This window comes from Eublepharis macularius, chromosome 18 (assembly GCF_028583425.1).
Source record: "Eublepharis macularius isolate TG4126 chromosome 18, MPM_Emac_v1.0, whole genome shotgun sequence".
Lineage (NCBI taxonomy): Eukaryota > Metazoa > Chordata > Lepidosauria > Squamata > Eublepharidae > Eublepharis > Eublepharis macularius.
In genome coordinates, this window is record NC_072807.1 from 38377428 (window position 1) to 38396988 (window position 19561).

Consider the following 19561-nt stretch of genomic DNA (forward strand, 5'->3'; position numbering starts at 1 on the left):
CCTTTCTCTGCACTGTATACACATCTTAAGGATTTGCACAAACCTCATCATTATTTGTTTGATCTGTTTACATAACACTGGAGCCCCTTTGGGAGGCATGACATGGGTTTGCTATGGTAACACGTGCCACGGGATCCAGGGTTTGAATTAGGAAACTCGTATTCCGAAGGAGGAGTCAATGCTGAGCGAGCTACTTAGATCTGTGGACGTTCAGCTCCTGGGGCTCACTTCAGAGCCAGTTTTTTAAATGCTTTTTAGTGTTTGAAATGTTATAATGTTGGCCACCATGGGGACTCTGACTTGGGTAGAAAGGCAGGATAGAAATGTTTTAAATAAATAAATAAAACCAGTCCCTCAAACTGGCCAAAGGCAAAGGCTAGTTAGGGCAAATACTGGTGCTGTGCACCCTCGTACTTCCTTTTTAAAACAGAAAGTGGCCTGCAGCATTCTGCAGCAAAAACTGTCATTAAGAAGAGGCCTGTGAAGAGTTTCTTGCCACGTAGCTTCCTGGTAACAAATGAATGATGGTTGCTACTTATATCTGCCCGAAGGGTGGATAGTTGCTTCTGGACTGTTGCAACCTGGGACCAGCAATGAATCCTGGAGCAACCAAAATTTCAAGTCCATGTGACTAGCTGGAGCTAAACGCCACCGATGCCAGGGCTCCAGAATATGCCATCCATCACCATCACCATCACAGCAATCTTACCTGGATGTAGTTCAGGCAGCTCACCACATTTGTTGCCCAGCCATGGACCAGCGTTGGTTGAGAACAAGGTTTTCAGAAGCAGAAATTAGTGAAGAGGGAATCACCACCATACTGAGGCTATAGGGTTGCCAACCTTGAAATGGAGCCTAGAGATTTCCCAGAATAATCTCAAAACAATAGAGATCAGTTCCCCTGGAGAAAATGGCTGCTTTGGAGGGTGGAATCTATGGCATTATACCCCACTGAGGTCCCTCCCCTCCTTAAACCCCGCCCTTCCAAGGCTCCACCCCCAAATCTCCTTGAAGTTTCTAACTTGGAGTTGGGAAATATCTAAACCTAGTGAGGAAAGAAGGGGGTTGATGTTTACAAAACTCTAAAGCCACATGGAAACATGCGATTTTCAGAAGAATGTGTGCAGCGATTTGGTTACAAAGATATGTAGAACTTAATTTCTTCAATGAACTTAATGTCTTCTTCTGCCATCATTCATGGCCTGGAAGTTCTTATCTTTCATTTCAAGCATGCTGGATCCAAATGTGCTTACTTAGTGGACAAGAATTCTGTTGTTTTATGGTTACTTCACACACATTCCCAGGACTGTTATTCATAACTATTACCATATCGTGGCCACGTGCCTGGCACTTGATAGAGTGCAAGTCATTCTTGGTCTGAAGTTGTGCAACTTAAAGACTGAGGTAAGAGAGACAGAGAGAAGCGAGGTCATTTGGGATAAACAGGGAAAAATAGGCCCTCGTCCCAGTTACGTTCAAAGAAATGTCAGCCTGGGTCAGCTCCCTTAAACTGGTTACGCTCATCCACGTGGAATGTGGACAATTCTGCTATATTATAACGTTGGAATGATTTCTTCTAAAGCAATAACATTCAGCAACAATTCTTCTACGCCCAAGTGTCAGAACTAACCCATACAGAGGAAGGGTGTGGGTTTTTTTTTTTAAACCTCTGTATTTTAACATTCGTACCTGTCAGAGATGAGGGCTAAACTAATCCCTTCATTCTGGAACATCTCGCATCCAACCCAGATTCTTAAAGACTCTACAAAAAAACACCGAAAAGCGCTTCTGGATTTATCAAATCCCAATTTAGCCAAAATGCAAAACAATATGCTATTGCACATCTTAAGCAAACAGAAAGGATGCGTACAAATCGGTTCACAATGGCTACAGAACGCAAAGTGCCTGCATTTCTCCATGTTCTCAAGAGTGGCTTGTTGTCCCTGGGTCTGCTGCTCTTATTTCAACTTCACAGATATTATAATAAAGGGAGGGGGGGTTGCTGCAGATATCGGCAGGTGGATAATATTCATGACAACTCAGGTGTCTGCCCAAAGCAAAGTGTATATCTCAGTAACGGGTGTTTTTTAAAAAAATCCAACCTTCCCCTGTAGCTTCAGAGCCAACAGAACGTTTTTTAAAATGCCCAGAAGCATGCTTATTTTATATAAACAAGAGTTAACCAACTGGAAAATGACCCCCAAACCCTAAGGATTTTGCCCTCCCTCCCTTTGCAAGCACAACCCTTAAGCTCAAGAACTCTAGTTCGGAACCTTCTCCACTTTCACAGGCAACTGGAGCTCTCCAAGTCCTCTTGCAAAGAGAACGGAAAGAAAAGCTTTCGCCGAGGCAATAGTTCTGATCCAGCCAGCGAAGGTATGGTGTCTGCACTCAGTGGTCATCGCTGCTCTGGCCCACATCTAAGCAAAGTGGCCCCTGGGAGGCCACCACCAAAGCAGGCCCTGCTGAATGACGGTCATCACTGGAGCTGCACAACTCAGTTTGTCCCTGGGCTGTTTTAATATCCCAGTTCCCCCCTTCCTCCACTCCTCGATCCTGGCCAGCTTGCAGAATGAATGACTGAAAACTTTCCCTGCCTGCTGCCTCCAGCTCAGCAAAGGGAAGACCAAACTCAGATCTGTGAGCAGGCAGCCCTTCAGACAGATTAAGCCACTGGGTATGTGCCGCGTGTCGTGACTGCACAATGAAGAAGGCATGGACCTGCGCTTCTTGAGTTGGCAGCTAACTGGATGCCATTAAAAGAGGTAAGGGGGAGACTTGGAGATCATTTCATTCAGACAGGTCACCTGCTACATTAACAAAGGAGAAGCCTCGCTTTTAACAACTGGACAGGCCAAGGAGCAAGGAAACAATGTCTATTAATGAAAACTATCTCTGGGCAACAACAGGCCGGCTCCACGCCCCGTTTCCTTGGTATAGGAGTTGTTTTCAAAATGCCAGCAGCTCCGTGCAGTGGTTGCTGGAGCGCCAGTCAGGCCTGTGATGTAAATGCAATGGAACTGCCAGTCGCGTGCAAAGACCTGCACCTCAAGGGCACCCCTTGCTTGCCTAATTGCTCCCTGAAGTGCCGTCGTCATCCAGCACCCGAGAGAGCTGCAGGCTTCGCTCACTGAATGGTGAGTATCTTCCTCTGCATCCTTCTCCCAGAACTCTCCCGTCCCTAAATGCTGATTTTAGCAAAGAAGAGAATAAAAGACCAGTGGAAGATCGTCACAGCTAGTCGACAATCCCTCATAGAGTTGCCACACTGTTTGGTCGGCTTCCTTGGCTTTTATCCTGTACCTCTCCTGTGCCTAAAAAGGGAGGATCAAGCGCCTAGCAGAAGCACCTGGCCTGTGTTTGGCTTGACAAGTCCTATGTTGGACTAGCCTAGCACAAGCTTTAGCGACTCGGAAGCCATTTCGCCAAACACATGAAGACACATCAAGCAGCTGTTCTTTGTAGGATTACGCTACACCGGGAAACGCTCTGGTCTAATGGCAGAGATGGCTGACATTTCCGTGGTCGGTTCAGCGTGAGCCTGAAATGTGCATCTTAGAGGTGGCTCAAGGGGGACATGCTTGAGCTATCGTACTCAGTATTTACCTAAACATTTTCAGTGTTCATATTGTTTCACATATATTGTCAACCACCATCTGGTTTTGGAGAAAAGTGGGTGGAAAGGATTCCAAACAAATAATCCATACAACAGCCTGTAATGTAGGCCAGTATTAGCCCAGTATTTCAGATGGAGACTTGAGACTGAGAGAGAAGTTTGCTACAGATTCCACCTAGTGGGCTGAGCATAGAACTTGTAGTAGTTGCACCCTTTTGAGCCCAATGACATCAGATGGCTTAGGATGGACACTGTTGGGCACGATGCAACATCAACTTCAAGGAGGCCGCTACTTTTCCAGCCAGGCCAGGACCAAATATCTGCCACTGGTTCTATCCCTCAGTCCCAGATGGGTAGCTATCCTCCCCCCACCCCACAAACCAATTTCGGATCCTGAACCATGCCTTTTGGAACTCCCCTTTCATTACATTACTGTTTTCATCCACGAACTGATTAATTTCGCTTCTGCCAACTTTAGAGTGATAGGAAGAAAAGCACCAGGAGATTTTAGTAAGACAGAAAAGGTTTGCTCACCGATAAGAGGAGACAGAGTTTATAATGTCTTCATTTAACTTGGTAAGTTTGTGTGTATGGACAGGTGGAGGGGGGAAAGCCTGTTTTAATATGCAAACATCACTAATTCATTTTATCCGGGGGGGGGGGGCGGGGGACAAATCCATAAGCATATATTTATCCCACATCTCATTCAACTGGAATTAGAACCTGTATTTCCAAACGTATCTTACAAAGAAGGCACAGTTACCATAAAATCAATTATTCCAATACAATATTTAATTAAACAAAATGTTTGCCTTTCTAGCAGTTTGCACAGAACAAAGATTCAGTACCTCACACTTAGCTCAAAGTAGCAATTCATTTCTAAGGCTCAGGGCTTACTTTTTCAACAGAATCTGGCTGCAGCTTTATCAACCTAGATTTCACAGTGCAATGAAAATGTTGCATTCTGGGGCAAGTGTCACATTCTATCCCCCCCCCCCAAATTGGGTACTTAATTACAGATGACCTTTTGCTTCTGGGTTTGTGAATGCACGATGTTTTTTGTCCACTCTCCATAAGCTGCTAAGCATGCAAACGGGGCTGAAAACTAGCTGGGGGTTGGCATAGTGGCTGTTGATATTTAAAAAAATTTATGACTCACTAAAGCAGAGATTATCACCCAATCGTACAGTTCCTATGGGGTGGGCAAATTGCAAGGGGTGTGGGATGGACGGCACTCCACTAGGCACGGTGGAGTAGGCTATGTGCTTGGCCAGAGCATGAAGTGCGCAGGTCCCCTGGGGATATTCTTGCCTGTTTCTTGATTGTTCAGCTTTTTGTGGGGGGGGGGGGAGACAAAAAAACCCAGATATATTTACAGGGATAAAAGAACCATCTAAGTAATATTTTTCCTAACTGCTCAGGAGAAGTAAACCAGCTCCCACCTGCTCCCACAAAGGCACAGGGAAGATCCACAATAGTAGTAGTAAATGTATTGTATTTAGCCATAGGCCATTACAAATCACAAACAGCAGAGAGTATAAACAGAAACATGAATGATTAAACTTAATATAACAAAGTCAGAACAATATAGATTGAAACTGATAAAACCGATGAACAGTTTTCAGTTAACAATTTCAGATAAAGCAATAAAAAGTGAAATGGGTAAAACAATGAAAATCCTACAAATATTAATTGGGTCGCTTAAGAACCACATTAGCCCTTTTTTTTTTTTTTTGCAGCCAAGGCAAATAAGGCCATTTTATGGGAAATATTGCCGTCAGAATTGGCTAGTAAGGCTACAATCTTCCCAATATCCGAGTGGGTATAGAGGTCAGACAACATCTCAGTCAGGAATTTAGTCCTGGGTTGAGTGTACAGAGGGCAATTAAGAATGTAATGAGGTAACTCCTCAATTGTGGAGATACTGCACGGACAAAAGTGCTGGTCTTTAGGTGTTTTACTGTAGGGACCGTCTAAAACTGCAGTTGGCATTGTTTCAAAGCGTGAAAGCTGCTCTAAGATTGTAATTTGTGATACTGACTAGGTAAGAGGCTCTGGAGTGGTTACACTTAAAAAGTTTAAACCAGGAGGCTGAATAGCAGTTCAAGGCCACCTGTCTATCAGGGCATCACCCTTATAGACCCAATTTCGAAGATCTAAGTTACTTGCTGAAGGGCTGAGAAAATCGTCGGGGATGGAATATCTGTCTAACCTTTTGGCCAGTTACTACCACGTTTGTGACTAGGAGTCGGGATATGAGCACAAGAAATTCAACGTCCATCTTCTAAAATTAAAATGGCGTTCCCTAACACTCGGCTGTTTCTGGTACGTCCCAGCCATACTATAGAAATATCATATGCAAAACACTGCATACGTTTCAGTCCCAACAGAAACCACCTGTGTTTTTAGCTATCCTTTCCGCCCAGAAAATTAAATTCCACACATTTACAAGGTGCAGAAAGTCTGCCCAATGCCACCACCCCCTTCTGCCCGTGTTAAGACCTCCATACAATGCTTCAGCACCTAACTTGCTAAAAAAATAGCCAAAAAGACATTTTTAAATAGCGAATGGCAAAGCTAAGAATATATTATAAAAATGAATGAAGAAATTAGCGCCAATGAGGTATTAAACAGGTGCATAGCTTTTGTATGGAAAATGTTCCTTTTCATCTAGGCTTCTGCAAGCCAACTTTTCTGACATCCCCAATAGTGATAGCTATAAATAACACGTTTTTCCATACCAAAAAAAAAAATAGAAAGAAAAGAAAGAAAAACACTGCTAAGGCTGTTAAAGCCCACAGTACTTCGTACCACATTGATGACTCACTTCTTTTTAATTCCATTTCAGTCTTTTTTCCTTTGAATTGAGGACCTGACTTTTTCTCCAGCGTGGGTCCATTTCTTCCCCTGACAGGACTAAACGGGGAGAGACCACATGCTTTCACATTTTCCAGACCTCCCAGATCCAGCATTTTGGGGGTTCTCTGGCACTCGAAGAGGAACAAACTCCAACTGAAAGCAATCTCTGCTCCCTACAGAGAAAAAATCACGATTTTGATGAGATTTCCTTCTGGAAGGGTTTACTTGATTTTCTTTTTTAAAAGCCCTGCAATCTTCTTTTATTAAGACCAACCCAAAGGACACAGATCAATCTGCAAGCTTCTGAGCTCTCCAGAACTCTTAATCAGACTGAATGTTTTAAAAAAAGGATTGTGGGGGAGGGAAGAGATTTTTCAGTCCTGGATCTTATGGCCTTTTAAAAGCATCTTGTGGATAACGCCTAGAAGGTTTACACTCAGATAAAACGGTGCCAGGTGAAGTCAGAGTCAGGTTGTACCTTTGACTTTCATGGATGAAGGCGAGGCAACACCATCCTACTATCGCAAATATAAAGACTAGGGCTTTCGTTACTTTCTCATCTTTTACCTCTGCAACAGCCGGATAATAAGGAATGAGGAGATGGCGTGTCCAAATCCTTCCTCCACCGTCCCACAGCTTCCAGGATCCAAACATGACCAGAGCAGTAGAGGAAAGCGCCACATGGGACCAGAGATTTCCCTCTCTCTCCCACCACCGCTGCTCTCATGAACTGCAACAGGGGTCTTCTGTTCTGGTGATCTTCTGCTCTTCTTTGTAGATTTTATTTGGGGGATGGATAGGAGACCTAACAGGCTTGGGAGATTCTTTTCTGTGTCTTGATTTGCACATGGGAATGAGTGGCGGAAAGGGCAGGCCCGAGGCAGAGTTTCTGTGCATAGTCTTGGCACCTCCAGCGAAAATGGAGTGCGGGTCGGGGGACTAAGGAAGACATTTCTTTTTTGGCCGCTCCGGAGAGCCGCTGGATGTCCGAGGAGCCAGTCTGGCACCAAGATGGGCCAAGCGTCTCATTCAGTAATAAGGCCCTTTCATGAGTTTGTGTACATGGCATACCAACTTGCCGTTACACCAAGCCATGCCGCTGGACCACCAGGCTCCGTATCATCTGCTCTGATTGGCGGCAGCTCTCCAGAGGTCTTTCACATCACCTGACCTCTACGTGACCCATTTTTAACGGGAGATGCTGGGGGCTGTGCCTGGAACCTTTTCTGCATGCAAAGCTCTCTTTGAGGTCTGGGACTAGGTGTGAAGCATGGTGAGTGGGGCCTGGATCACACTTCTCAGCCAGCCTTCCCATCTTCTCCCTATGGAGCAGAAGGATCACTAAGGCCCACACAAAAGGCCTTCTCTTATTTGATTGATTTACTTTATTCATAGCCTGCCTTCCTTGCGGAGGCCCCACCAACAGAAAGCATCTCTGTGAAAGCCATCATCTCAGCCTACTGACTGTTCTGATGCTTGGAAAAGTGCCCCCTCTCTTAATAATAATATAAACAATAACAACATTTGATTCATATACCGCCCTTCAGTGCAACTTAACGTCCACTCAGAGCAGTTTACAAAGTGTATTATTATTATCCTCACGACAATCACCCTGTGAGGTGGGTGGGGCTGAGAGAGCTCCGAGAAGCTGTGACTGACCCAAGGTCACCCAGCTGGCTTCAAGCTACAGTTGCCAGCTCCAGGTTGCAAAATTCTTGAAGATTTGGGAGGTGGATCCTGGAGAGGGAGGGGTTTGGGGAGGGTAGAGACATCAGCAGGGTATAATACCATAGATGCTCCAAAGAAGCCATTTTATCCAGGGGAACAGATCTCTATGACCTAGAGATCAGCCGTAATTTCAGGAGATCTCCAGCCACCACCTGGAGGCTGGCAACCTTCTTCAAGTGGAGGAGTGGGGAATCAAACCTGGTTCTCCAGATTAGAGTCCTGCCACTCTTAACCACTACACCAAACGGGTCTCTCTAAGAATGGACGCACCTGCCATTTCCCTCGTCCGGTGAGGTGCCCTGATATCAGGACCACGAAGTCAAGTTCTTCCTGAGGCAGAAGCCAATGGGCAGAGTCGGAGGAGAAGCCTTAAAATCCCAAGCTTGCATTTTTGTTTTGCCTTTTTAGCCAGCAGTGGTGGTGGTGGAGAAACGTTAAGAGCAGAAAATGTCAGGTGACTGTCAAGCTATATTTAACCACCGCGTTCTGCTTAATGGAAAATATCCTAGGAGAGGAAGCGAGAATGTTGCCATGGGATCCCCAACAGAAGCAGAGGAAGTGCAAAGGCACTTCCTTTGCACTTCCTCTGCTTCTGTTGGGGATCCCATGGCAACATTCTCGCTTCCTCTCCTAGGATATTTTCCATTAAGCAGAACGCGGTGGTTAAATATAGCTTGACAGTCACCTGACATTTTCTCTCTGAAAACAGGAGGGAGGGGAGGACCCAGAACAGGTGTAGTCCACCGGGAAGGTCTCTTGCGCAAGCATAAGATGGAAATCCCTGATTTATATGAAATGTCATAGATGCAGAGGAGTTAGCCGTGTTAGTCTGTGGTAGCAAAATCAAAAAGAGTCCAGTAGCACCTTTAAGACTAACCAATTTTATTGTAGCATAAGCTTTCGAGAATCAAGTTCTCTCCAGTCTCTGTATCAGGCATCTGATGAAGAGAACTTGATTTTCGAAAGCTTATGCTTATATGAAATGTGTACAGGAGCATTAGGAGGGGGGGCCAATGTGGACATAACTGTATTAATCACAGTGGAGCTTCTGCTGGCAAGCCCAAGAGAGGGGCTGAGGCTCAGGGGCACTTTGCCTGCAGGTCCAGCCCCAGATCGCTCCACTTAAAGGTTCTCAGGCAGTTGGTGTGGGTGGGGGGGAGCCCCCTTTGCCCCAGATACTCGAGAACTGTTGCCACTCAGACAATACCAAGTAAAATGGATCAAACAGTCCAAGCCGGCACAAAGCAGCTTCGCCTATATCATACTGATGGGCACTGAATTTGTTTATTTAAGGAAGGAAAGGTAGCCAGGAGCAGAGCACCTGCTTTGCATACTGCCTTACCCCCTTAAAGGTATTGTGATGGTTTAACACACTTTGTAGCTTCCCTCTCTTGGGCTGGAGGCAGCTTTCAACTATAGACAGCAAGAAAGCAGAGTTGTAAATTTCACCAGCCTCATTAGCTACCGTCAAGGAAACGGCACTCTGTAGAGGCAGAAGTGGACCCTTATCAAACAGGAGAACTAGCCCTGCCAACAACTGGACACTGGCCGATTCCAGACGACTAACCTGAAGGCGCTGCATGCCGCCATGTTCTGGATCGTGACAGGGAAACGTGAAATATCGGGTTTTCTCGCGCGAGTTTGGCACGACGTCACACCAAACTCGCGCGAGAAAACGCAATATTTCGCATTTTCCCCGTCACGATCCGGAACATGGCGGCATGCAGCGCCTTCAGGTTAGTCGTCTGGAATCGGCCACTGTGTGTCAGCCAGCAACACAATACAGTTCCCATCTCTACAAGTCAGAACAGCCTCTGGCCAAAAGCCAAATTGGGTTTTGAGTGTTATAAGATTCATGACAATCTTATCAACGGGACATGGCAGCAAATCTTTACATGTCGTTCGGCCAACTTTAGAAGAAAGTGCTTGTGTACGGGGGGGCGGGGAGACACAGGAGGGAAAGCCCCAGAACCATTTGAACTGTCACTAGTCTAAGTTAGCAACCCCAACCTCAAGTCCTCCCCCATCAGCCACAGCAGTAAACAGAGTGAAATCTGCCAAAAGCTCTCCACCCCCCCCCCCCCGCCCACAGTGCTTGAAGAGTTTCAGGTGGGTAGCCATGTTGGTCTGCAGTAGAAGCGCAAGATTTGGGTTCAATAACACCTTAAAGACCAACAAGATTTCCATGAGTCAGAACTCCCTTTGTCAGATCTGACGAAGGGAGCTGTGTGACTCCTGAAAGCTCGTACCTTGGAAATCTATCAAGATGGGTAGTCGTGTTAATCAGTCTATAGCAGTAGAAAAAAGCAAGGGTCCAGTAGCACCTATAAGACTAACAACATTTGTGGTAGGGTAAAAGCTCTCATAATGAGTCACTACTCACTTTTTCAGAGTGAGCAGTGACTGCCGAAAGCCAGTCTTATACTGGACTCTTGCCTTTGGAAATCTAGTGGGTCTTTAAGGTGTTACGAGACCCCAATCTTGCTTGAAGAGTGAAAAGCTATTAGCAAGGCCTCATTACCAACCAAACCAGTGCAGATCATGGGAAGCACTTAGCGAAGAGCCAAGAGCTTACTGCTAGAAGTGGGCCTCGGCATTTAGCAGATTCTGGCAAATTAGGGCACCTGCCGGGATACATCCCCGTCAAGTGGGAGGTGGCACATCCTCTTGCTAGCTGCGCTTTAAACTAGTGTCACACACACACACATTAGTTAACGCAAGATTCTGCACTGCGTTCCAAGCAGCTAAACTGTCTCTTTGCAGCTACTACCCCCACTTGCCGCAAAAAAGAAAGCGTGCTGCTCAATCAGTAGACACCAGCCACCCATCGAGGAAGCATTTTTAGCCTCACAAAGTCCTAAAGAAAAGGTCCTCCGCCAGCTTTAAATTGGTTGGGAACATACGAGACTGGGTTTTTTCATACCAGCTGCACAGTAGTAAAACGAGGAATGCATTTCATGGGAAACACGTGTGAACGGGGAGCTGTCTGCTGGGCTCAGTTTGCCATGTGCAGTAATGAAGAACGATTATTGAGGAAAAAGCGCCTGCTAGATTAGGTCCCCAAAGGCAAAATGGTTTCATTTGGTATTATGTCAAATGAAAATCCTGTGGACCCTTAACCAAAAAAAAAGAGGGGGGAGATTAATACCCTCCATTTATATCCTCAGGGAAGCTATTGAGTAGATAGCAAGGCCTTGCTCTCTTAAAATTGATTTTCCTACAGCTCAAGGGATGGGCCATTTGAGTTGCTTGCGACAGAGATCCACAGGTAACCCAAGGACTCGGGTATTTATCTGCAGCAGAAAGTTCGGCTCCTTTCTGCTAGCCCTCAAGATTCTTCAGTGTCCTCCAGTCGTGAAATCTCCCCTCCCACACAGAGCTGTCCTGTCCTCTTCCAGAAACGGAACCTGTTTTATTTTGTTTCATGGCCAGCAACGTCTTTGCCCAGCTTCACCTGATATGCGAACGGCACCCTCTCCTGGCCAAAGACAAGTCTCTTCTCTAGGATATGAGTTCTGGTAGCCTCCAGGTTGGATCGCTACGGTTGGGTCTGCCTTTGGGAACTCTGACTTGGCCAGATGGCAGCAACTAGACCGTTGATGGGAGCCAGTCAAAGGAGAGAGGTTCAGGTGGGTAGATATGTTGGTCTGTAGTAGAAAAGCAAGATTTGGGTCCAGTTGCACCTTTGAGACCAGCTAGATTTCCGGGTATGAGCTTTTTGAGAGTCAGAGCTCCCTTCATCAGATACAAGGAGTAGAAAAAGGAAGGAGTGTGATATAATACATGTCAAAGGGAAGTGATATAATGCATGTTTGACACACACAGAATCCCCGGACCAAAGAAAATGCCACTGCCTGAGACCCAGCACCAATCAGAGAATAGTAGGCTCAACAGACCAATTATCTGGCTCAGGATTGGGCAATTAATACCAAATTACTCTTTCTTTCATGATCTCCGCTTGTTACCACTTTGCTTCTGGGCACTGTATTTAACCTATTTATTTAATCTCTCAAACTTACTACAAAAAAACTTCTCAAGGAGGCTTTTTAAAGAGCTTTTGACTTTTGAGTGCTGATACAGTGTGGTTCTTGGTTAACAGCACGAGCGCCTCCTCCCATTTAAAAAAAATCATACATATGTCAACATCATGGTTTTGCTGAAATAGTTTTACTAATATCCTGATTTCTTGCATTCTGTAGTAAACACACAATGTGTGAGTTTTCAGACTGAAACAGCAGGGTGAGATAAATTCAGAACTATCCCTGATGGTAAACGTAGCTTTTAAAATGTTTCTACCACCAGCAGGTGGTGCACGGCTACAGAACATTTTCAATGCTAAAGGAAGGATCAAAATAAATAAAAATACTTGGCGTTTACAGAGAACATTCAAAGCACTTCACATATTCTTCCTTTACAACAACCTTGTTACACCTCTCCCCCCCCCCCCCCGCCATTGCAGACCAGGGAAGGAAACAGGGGCAACACACAGCAGAGCTGCCTTGTAAGTTTATGGTGGAGGAAGAATTTGGACAAGCGACTTCTGGGCTGGGGGCGCACAGCTCACACAACCATAGTTCTCCTAGAAGCAGCATGCTGATCGGAGCATTCTACACAGAGGAGTACGTTTAATATTTAGTCGATGTTTGGTAAATTGTGACAGCCTATGACTATAGACAATAAACTCTTTGGACTTTAATATTTATTGATGCCTCACTGTTCAGATATTACCAGAGATATTCCCACGCTCAGATGTGTTCCAATGTCATATAAACAAATCTCCGTTTGTGGGTGATCAGAACAAGACGGCAATTCTTCAGGATCTTTTGCTCTGTTTCTGCCCCTCACCCCCCAACAAGGAGAAGAAATTAAAAATTTAAAACTAGCACCATTCAGAATAACAAGCTGTGGTTGGTTCTACTGCCTGCAAAGCCCAGGGTTCCTGATCTGGTCAATGTAAAGAACTCAGACCTCCTGCTAATCAGAGATCAACTTGGTATAGCCTTGGGCACCCGAAGAGAGCTTCAAGGGCTGACATAGGGAAGGAACTTCTGAAGATAAAGGTCAACCTCAGATAACAGGATCCGTGTTTAGAGACCGCAGCCTTTGTCAAAGCAGTTGCACGTCCTGCCTTGGGAAGTCTGTGCATATAATAGAGCGACTCCCAATTCCTACAAATTATAATAAAATATCTAAGGTATGCCATAGATCTACTGGCTGTGTTTGCTACAACGGATTTATTTATATCCTATAATCCATCTGAGAATATTTAGAAGCACTCATAAAAGTATCTTTAGGCTGAGAGCAAGCCTCCACTTTAACTGCATTTCAACCAGCTCAGCACTCTAAATAAGTGATAAAAATTGTTGTGAGTGGTGCACCGTATGAACTTGAGTGTACAACATGATGATCATGTAGCACAACACAGAGGAGAAAATTCCACCCTCCCTTAACACCTGTCAATACCATTTCAATTTCCGACATGTTCATATCACAGCTTGCCAACTTTCCTTTATACTTCTCTTGGGGTATAACGTGAAAGGAGCTTCACAGTTTTAAGAAGCCAGCCTCGATACCCAGCTCCCATCCACAAATGCCTCCTCCACCTGGTTGTCACGCTAGGGCTGCCAACCTCCAGGCGGGGCACGGCTATCTCCCAGAATTTCAACTGATCTCCAGACTAGAGAGATCGGATCCCCCTAAAGGGGGGGATTTTTTGGAGGGTGGACTCCGTAGCGCTCTTCTCCCTGAACCCCACTGCTCCCAGGGCCCACCCACCCACCCAAATCTCCAGGAATTTCCCAACCTAGAATTGGCAACCCTACCTCACACTGCTGAACGGTGCCCTCTTCCCCCTGTTACAATGCAAACTGAGATAAGTGCTTGCTTGCTGAGAATCTGGGAAAGTTGATCAAGCACATATCCATCCCGAAATTAGGCACACATCTCTGTTACACATTTTTTTTAAAAAAAAAAACAACCATAAGAATAAACTGGGATTCCTGATTTTTAGAAACATGACCGTGAACAATGCAAGGCTGTGCATGGAAGGTTCAAGGAGCAAGAAAAGCTCATGTGATGGAGGGTGGCTTGGGTGACACACGTGATGTCCGTCAAGCCTTTCGCTAAAAGGCACCCCATGGCATCCTTGGGACTTCACCCTTCCTGCTCAAGGTCAGGGAAGGGGGCTGTGAGTGGCCATTCCATACAGTTGCCAAGTTGCCAGCTCCAGCTTGGGAAATTCCTGGAGATTTGGGGGCAGTGTGTAGGGATGGGAGGGCACTCAATGGGGGCATGATACCATAGAGCCTACCCTCTAACGATGCCATTTCCTGCAGGGAGCTTATCTCTGGGGCCGGGGATCAGTGGTAATTCTGGGAGAACTCCGGGCCCAACCCAGAGACTGACAACCCTTCCGTGCCGGAATCCAGAACTGGAGCATTTGTGCTCCTGCCCGTTGTCCCAGTTGCTGGAGTTTGAAGGGCAGCAGGCAAGGAGGTCCCACAGCGCTGGCCAGCCAAGGGCAGAAGGCCAGGACTGATACCTGCAAAAACCAATGCAAACGGAACAAACCGTACGTGAAGGAAAAATAATCAAATCAATCTATAACTCAAGCAATAAACCAAGCTGTCAGTCAAAATATATATTAAATACAGTGAAGAGCACAATATCAAACTTATTTAGGAAAGAATAGTTAAGACACGTTTAAAGCATACATTCACAAATGGTAAGCCGCTCTAGAACAACAATTTAAAGGTACAGTTCCATCCACAAAATCAACGGTCACTGAAACAAGTCGGTCCAGAGCAAACGAGGTAAGTGAAAAGGATGTACTGTAAAGCAAATAAATAGTCCTCTTTTTCTTCTTAAACTGCTATGTGCCAAGTCGTGAAAAGAGACACTGTGGGCACTGCAGAGGCTCCATATTGCCCCTGCTGCCACTCACTTGGCCAAATGTTGCATTCCTTCCCAGACCTGAAGATCATCCAGAGGCTCAAGCAGCTTGCTGGGATAACTTCTTGCCTCCGGCCCAAATGACACAAGAGGGATAAACATGCCTCACCACACCGCAATCTCTTCCTCCTCTTGATCCACCACCTTGACCCCTTTCGCACCACACCCTTCCCTTCTGTGCCTCGCCTTACCCAGACTGCAGGCCTCAGGGCAAGATTTGTATCCTTCACTTTGCTTTCGGCACAGCTGCTACTTTCTGCACCAGAAGCAATTTGTAAAAAGTTAAAAGCTTTAAAATGCAGACGCTACAACCCGGCCAGGGAGACGAGCAGGCAGAAAGCTTCTGCTGACGTACGTCACGGGCACGCTGTTCCATGTTTTGGATCGGCACAGTTTGAGTCTGGTGACGCCTTCGAAGCAAACAAGGTTTTCCAGGGATAAGCTTTCGAGACTCAGAACCCCCTTCTTCATCTTAAATCCTGGAACTCTTGTTGGTCTCTAAGATGCCGCCGGACTCAAATCCTGCCGTTCTACTGCAGACGAACAACGCTGCCCACCTGAAAGCATTCTGGGTCTGTAGTCTCGCCCACTTTTTACAATATTCGTAAACCCACCTTTCTCCCAAACCAGCCAGGGAAGAAGACGACTGAAAAACAACGATACAACATATACACATTCTGCTTAAGAATGGTGTGTGGTGGTGGGAAGTGCTGTCAAGTCATAGCTGCTGGGGGTTTCGAGGAAGGAGGCTAACAGAGGTGGTTTGCCATCGCCTGCCTCTGAATGAAACAGCCTAAAAAGGCCTGAGCAAAAAGTTGGCGAATAAACACCTATTGGGGGTCAGCAACATCTAAAATGCTCAAGCCATCAAATCCCGCGTTGATCTACAGGCCCCCAAATGCTCCTCCAAACAGTTCGGCCTTCCCGCTTCTTGGGAAAGACACCAGAACAGGAGCTTTCCTCATGCCACAGTGGGAAGACCGTGCCGGAATAAGCCTGGAGATGGGCAGTAAGCGTGACCCCTTTCCGCAGGTGGGTATAGCCAGAAGGAGCTGACAGAACAAAAAGTTGCCCGTGGAGAAGCAGTCCCCGATGCAGGGCTCCTCTTGGTCCCTCTAAATGACTGGAGACCCCCAGGCCTCCCCCTTTAATTTAATTCGCACAGATGAATTGGGGACAATTGCTCAGGGCCACAACTGTGCAAGGGGACTTATCCGTAGTGAGAAGCAGCGCCTTATTTTAGGTGGGTCGCCGTGTTGGTCGGCAGTGGAACTGTAAGATTTGAGTCCAGTGGCACCCTAGAGACGAACAAGATTTTCACTGTAAGCTTTTGAAAGTCACAGCTCCCTTCTTCAGACCAAGCAGTGTCTTGTTTCTGTGTTTGAAATGGTCAGCTTTCTTTCCGTCCAAAGACATAGCAGCAGCAGTCCGCAAAAAGCAACCCCGTGACTAGGCGTGATTTCAGTAGTTTGGGTCTGCAACGCGCTCTGCTGGACTCTTGAGTGGGTGGGGACTGACTCCTCCCGCTTGTCATCAACCTATAGCTGGTTCACACACACACACACACAGCCCCCCAGTCCCCTGCATAGCAGGAACTTGGCTGATAGCCGGGTCTGAACAGCAGGCCGAGAGGGACCCAACCCAGCCTGAAGAAGGAAGGAGCACTTCCTGCTTCCAGTCAAGTTCCTGATAGGCAATACTGCCAACTTTTGTTCTGTAATCTTGAAGTCCAAAAGTCACTCAAAGGGGAAGATTTGTTTCAGGAGTGCTCCATTTTGAATGCAAATCCAATACTTTTGTTTTGTCTTGTCTTTCAGTTTGAGACAGAAAACTTTTAAGAAACCAGGAGTAACAGACCTATTGGCAAACTTCCAAAATTGTTGTTGTTGTTGTTGTTGTTTGTTTATAGTCTGGCTTTCACACTGAGTTCCAAGGCAGATTACGCAGCGCAAGTGAAATACGATATAATCAATAGCTAAGACGTTCACAGCTAAAATACAATATGGTCAACAGTTGGGACATTCAATATAAATAGATACAATAGGGTATGGTAACCACAAATTTGAAATTCAGCACAAAGCCAAACACATACACAAAACTTTTCTGAAATAGATTGTAAGTAAGTAAAATAACATTGAACCACCCAGTAGGAGCATATCTGCATCAGCAGACAGTACCAAATACCCTTTTCTACAGTCCCTGCCCCTTATCATGAGCTATTTCTTATGATTCAGCACTATAAACTGAGTAGAAAATCCTCCTGGATAATTGCAGAAAGCCAGAAGGGTGGGAGCTTCAAGGGTTCCAGAAGGGAGAATGAATTCATGGCTGTTTCCACATGTCTCCCCCTCCCGAAAAAAACTTATAGAACGACATGCCTTCACGGCGCAGTTTTCCATCATGACTGTGCTTCGTGGTGCATTTTCTGATGTCATCGCGCCACGAAGCAAAGTCATGTCGGGAAATCGCGCCATGAAGGTGCATTGTTCCGTAAGTTTTGCACTATTTATCAGGAGGCGCAAAAGACGTGGAAACGGCCCATTAACTGGTGCTGATTTAAATTGCAGCATAACTATAATTTAAAAAAGCGACTGTAACACTATGAAATCACTGGCCTGCTCAACCCAACAGACTGCCTTTCTAAAGTTTTGAGCAGAGGGGATATGACTGCCTGCTGGAGGAGAATAATTTTGAGCTCAATAGTAAAAGCACCTTTAAGACTAATCAACTTTATTGAGGCATACGCTTTCGAGAACCACAGCTCTCTTCGTCAGGTGCATGAAGATGAAGAGAGCTGTGGTTCTCAGAAGCTTATGCCTCAATAAAGTTGATTAGTCTTGAAGGTGCTACTGGACTTTTTACTTTTGAGCTCAGTCTCTTCAATACCAATGGGAGGTGATCATCATAGACAAGAACAAGAGCAAACACTTTGAACTCTAGAAATGCCTACATTCCTAAGCCCTTTTTGCACAACATTCTTGGTAGATGGAATATGCATTTGAGTGTGGCTCACATAGTATCATGGCTACAAGCTCTAACCTTAATTTAGGAGGGCTTATTTGAAAGTCTGTTGAGGTCTTAACAGGTGTCCAAGAATACACACACAGAATTCTTCCTACATCATCGGACCCAGGCTTTTTCAGAGTCCATTGGACGTCTGTTACGCACCTTCCAGAGAAAGCAAGTGTGTCAGGGAAGGATCTGGGACTCACAAAGCAGGTGCCCTGCCTGTGTGCATTCACAAAAATATTGTGCAAAAAGGCCTAGAGAGTCATAAGGAGCTAATGGCTGTACTTTGCCCAGTCACGCCCCCCTCCCCAACTAGTTCTTACTTTGGCCAGAGCCTCCACTTAATTAATTTCTAAAACGAAGCAAGTATGCAAGCTTATCAGATCAGCAGGCACTGGTGCTGACGCCAGACTAGAAGGAGACCAGTCACTGAAGCAACTTTTTCCCCACCCCAAGTGCCAATAATGAATCACCCATTCCTCGCTCCAGATTTCAGAGGTGAGATTCTATGGCAAAGGTCACACCAGTGGAAACAGGATGCATTCCTTTCCTACACCTGAACACCACGCGCACGACTGCCGCACTGCAAACACACACAGGATCCTGCAGTGAAAACAGGACGAACAGAAGGGAGCCGAGGCCTGCCCGCCCTCTGTCCCCCTGAGCCCAAGGCAGCGTGGATCAGGGTGGGTCTTAGGGGCCAAAACCCATGTTCCGTTCCATGACGGAAGGAAGGCCGGATATAAATTTAGCAAACAAACAACCATAGCCTTCATGTCAAAAAGTCCAAAGAACTTCACACGCAGCCACACTATGAATCTTTAAAACAACCTGCTAAGTTAGGCTAGTTGTGTTTCCCACCCCCACCCCCCGGCTATAAGTGAAGGAGGCTCAACAGTCAGACCGGGAGGACTTGGGAGGGGGCGCATGAAACATCAGCCTACCAGCGGTGAGGGTTGCCAGCCTCCAGGTAGTGGCTGGAGATCTCCCGGAATTACAGCTGGTCTCCAGGCCACAGAGATCAGTTCCCCTGGAGAAAATGGCTACTTTGGGGGGTGGACTCTATGGGATTATGCCACGCCAAGGTCCTTTGCCTCCCCCAAACCCCACTTTCTCCAGGTTTCTCCAGGTTTCTCTCCCTAGATCTCCAGGAATTTCCCAACTTGGAGCTGGCAACCCTACCAGCGGTGCATATGAGACTGTTGCTAATTTATTGTAGCATCTCAAATTTTTGATTTTATAAGGCGCTTTAGAGTTTCTAACTGCCGAAAGAAGAAAGACCATATGGTGTCCAAATAATACATGCTATATGACGTCCAAATTATACATGCTCTATAAAACAAAGGAAACCAGCCACAACTACAATTTATTATTTTATTTCATTTATACCCCACCTTT